The following is a 4,401-nucleotide window of genomic DNA, read 5'->3' as shown; positions in this document are numbered from 1 at the left end:
CACACTTGAAACAAGTCACAGAACTGGTACGTGGAGGAGCATTGTTGGTTGGACCCCCATAGGGCTTGGCTGGAGCAGACTGTTGAACAGGGTGAGGCGCCTGGAAAGATGGCCTCGGTGTGAACCTGGGTGGCAGGGCGGTGTTGGGCACCCACACGCAGCGCTTCTGAGGACCAGCACCGGATGAGGAACCCATGTCACGGCCATGCTTGCGTGTTGCGTCATAATCAGTCTGACCAGTTTCAGCACTGATGGCTTTGTTAACAAGTTTCTGAAAAGATGTGCACTCATGCAAACGGAGGTCGCGGCGAAGCTCAGGACTAAGTCCCTTACGGAACCTTGCTTGCTTCTTGGCATCAGTAGAAACTTCCTCAGTCGCATATCGTGCGAGGTTACCAAACTCCCTGCTGTAAGCATCCACAGAGAGTCGGCCTTGGGTGAAATTGCAAAATTCCTCACGTTTACGGTCCATGAGACCCTCCGGAATGTGATGTTCACGGAAAGCCTCACTGAATTCGGCCCAAGTAGTGACATGGCCCGCTGGGCGCATAGCTCCATAATTCTCCCACCATAGACTGGCGGGGCCTTCAAGATGATATGCAGCAAAGGTGACCTTGTCAGCCTCAGCTACTAGCGCGGAACGCAGCTTGTGAGAGATACTGCGAAGCCAGTCATCAGCGTCGAGAGGCTCGACGGAGTGGTGGAACGTGGGTGGATGTAATTTGATAAAATCACTGAGTGACACCACGTTAGTCCTCTGATGGTGTGCTGTGTTCTGTTCAATACGCTCCAACAAACGGTTGGTCTCCCGCTTGTTTCTCTCAGCTTCCATCATAACCTCGGCTAGGGAAGGAGGGTGAGGCAGATTTGCATCCCTGACTTCACTGCCTTCGGCCTGCTCTTGAGGAGCAGGGTTAGTGCGCGTGTTGACCACCCTAGGTAAACAAGACAAGGATTTGGTCAGAATGATAAAATTCCGACATAGGATACAAAATGTAAGGAATAACTCGAAATGCAAGATGATCATCCGTATGACATGGTAGATACAGAAACTGCTTCTTTATTCCATCGTCATACACACCATACAGGGTTTAGTACAAGACCAAACAAAGTACTATTACGGTGAAAAGAGGATTACATCTCATCGGAGGCATCCCAAGCTCCTATACATTATTTTTCTACATCTCCGGAAAGAGTACAAACTAGGTCATATCCCACGAGTCACGCGGGACGATAGACGACACAGATAGTGCTAACTAGTGATACTACCACTAACTCAGACCGATCCGTAGTAGTCCTCGTAGAAGTCACCTCCATAGCCCGGAAGCTCTACATGATCATCCGGAAACAGACGATCTCGCGGAGCTTGTGGACCATAGGGACTAGGATGAGGTCTTGGACCAACAGACGGTGGCCTGCGGGAACCGCGAGGTGGGGTGATGCCTCCTACATCACGCCAACCCATCACGTCTGGCAGAGCAGATCTCACAGGATAGAGATCGCGCATATCCGAATATCCAGCTTGCACCACCGGTGCAAACCGAGTCAATGTGGCCCAGTGGTCAACACGGGTATTGAAGAGCTCTAACCTCAAGGCCCGATTTTCACGGTCCTTATCCTCGAGCATCTCAGCAGTAGTGCGAGTCCGTGAATCCTCCTGGGTAGGGTCAGCATAGATAGCCTGGAGATACCCTTGTGCTCCCGGAAGTGATCCTGGCATATACCGGAAATCAGAGTCCCAAAATAGACCAGATCTGACCCGCATGATGGTCATCATAGAGTAGGCGGCGTCCTGCACAGCCATCTCAATAGTAACCCCGAGTCCATAGGAGCAGTGAAGGGGCTCGGTGGATCCAGGATAAGATGGAAATATCCTGACAGTGCAGAGATACTGGCTTTGATTAAAGTCTCGGAATTGCTCTTCGACCGTGTACTCAGGATACCAACGATATCCAGCCTCAGTCATTACCCTGACCAACATGGCAGTATGGCCGGGTACATCTAGGCATCGAGTCAGGCGAACCACTTGATTAAGGTCGCGAGTGGCCATCTGAAAGCACAATCATAATGCAAAGGCATTAGAATTTCTAGCAAAATTTCGGCAGCATAACAGCTGTAAATGCTCAAGAAGGATTTTGAGACATTTGACAAAGGATTACATACACTCTCAACATCATCATATCAAGTTCTGAATCCATCCTAGCAACATGACGTGGTAGTAGAACTGAACTAGGCTTGTATTCATCAAACTTATAAGGTACTACTGATTAGTAACACGTGATCCTAATAGAGAGAATAGATCCTAATTCCTTAACCCCCGGTGGAAGAATAGACTGACTCAGATCAGAATGTCATAAGATAAAGGAGTAAAAAGAGCCTTACGTTCCAACCCACAAACAATTCCCCTACATATAACTAAAGAATTTCTAGACTCAACATCGACCAGTTTGGCTTGGAGAACCTACAGGCAGTCCGGCTCTGATGCCAACGCTGTCAGGACCCCGACTCGATGTCACATCGATCTAGCCGGTAACACCTCATATCACTTTGCGGCCTCACGCACGGTATCCCCACGGGTGTCGCCTTACCTTTGCCCGGGACCGTTTGCGCCTTTTGGCTCACGTATATGATAGTGTCGCTAGCATCCATATGATAAGGAGCCCGGGCTGACATGACTAGTCGTAAACCCAAAGTGGCGCAGACTTACAGGGACAGGCATCCATGACCCAGCTTCGAACGTGTCGGTCATCAGCAAGTGGGTCCGGGCTGTAGCACTGGGCTAGCAGGACTCCGGTAAACCGGGGTGTAGCGGGCTAACAAGACTCCAGTACTCAATGCGTGACATTTCCCCGAAGGGACAGACACAGGAACAAAGAAGGACACATGCCGGCCAGCCTAAGTGTTCCAGAGCAGTAGCAAGCTACCATGGCTCAGCGGTAACACTAGGAGACATTTCCCGGTAAGAGAGGCTACTAAAGATAAACAACTAGATAGTCAGATCCCACACATACCAAGCATTTCAATCATACACACAATATGCTCGATATGTGCAAATACAACGAAGCATCACAACATGACTCTACGACACAAGTACTTTATTTAAGGCTCGGGGAGCCATACATAACATACACAAAGGTACGGGTCTCGCGACCCAGCATTCAAGTCATACAGTCATACAAACCAGCAGCGGAAGTAACTTGTCTGAGTACAGACAACTAGTAAAATAAAAGAGGCTTGGAAAGCCTAGCTATACTACATGGTCCTTCACAAGCTCAGGATCTCCACCTGGGCCTTTAGCCTACTCGTTGATGTCAACGTCTATGTAGAACCCATCAGAAGGGGTTGCAGCGTCTTCTGTAAAATGTAAATTATAGCAACATGAGTACAAAGGTACTCAGCAAGACTTACATCAGATCCTACATACATGCATATTATCAAGAAGGGTTGGTGGAGTTATTGCAGCAAGCCAGCTTTGACTCTTGGCTAGGCTAACCTACGAGACTCCAACTTGAAATGGTTTTTCGCACACGAGTCCACTACTCACCACTTCAATACACCACCGAGGATCCACCTCCGTCTTCCTACGGAAGAGCCATCCTCGGCACTCACACTTATCTTGAGGCTTTTAGTAGTTTCCATTTACTTGTCTATGAACTGTATAGGCAACCAAGTAGTCCTTTACCATGGACGCGGCTATTCGAATAGATCATGATAACCCTGCAGGGGTGTACTTCTTCATACATGTTTCCACCACTTAGCGTCTGCACACGGCATGTGCTCGGCAGACTTCAAGCGAAAGCCGACGTGGGTGTAGACCACGACCTACCTAAACACTTAAGCCTCTAGTCCAGGTTTATCGCCTATCCAGGTTCCATCCGCAGGGAGTCCGGCCGAGGTTTCCCATACGGCCCCGAACGATGTGAACAGGGTTCCCGAGATACCTAATGGGTATTCGGTACACCCGGCCATGTACCTACCGCATCACAGCCCACCCCTACGGTCAGCGCTGTCCACGGCCTCCAGTAGGCTACAAACACCAGAAACTACTTGCAACTCCTGGACAGAGAGCTAGGGTGAATAAGAAGTCGAGCGGGGTCATATTTCAGGGCCCAATGCATGGTAGTAGCTGTATCTTAAATCACACATACAGATCTCAGTGCTTAAGGTCGGCTTCAATGAAACAACCCACCATGTACTCCTACATGGCCTCTCATCGACACCTTTACCAAATCGTGTTCACCACACCACTCTCATTACCGACATAATCATTTCACTCTAGCCCATCACCCAGATGAACCAGACCTGACACGACTCTAAGCATAGCAGGCATAGCAAGGTAGGAACAACACATACATATGGCTCAATCAACTCCTACACATGCTAGTGGGTTTCATCTAGTTA

The sequence above is a fragment of the Triticum aestivum genome, chromosome 1A (genome assembly GCF_018294505.1).
Source record: "Triticum aestivum cultivar Chinese Spring chromosome 1A, IWGSC CS RefSeq v2.1, whole genome shotgun sequence".
In the NCBI taxonomy this organism is placed as follows: Eukaryota; Viridiplantae; Streptophyta; class Magnoliopsida; order Poales; family Poaceae; genus Triticum; species Triticum aestivum.
The sequence above is the reverse complement of the archived record's forward strand: the minus strand, read 5'-3'. Positions refer to the sequence as shown.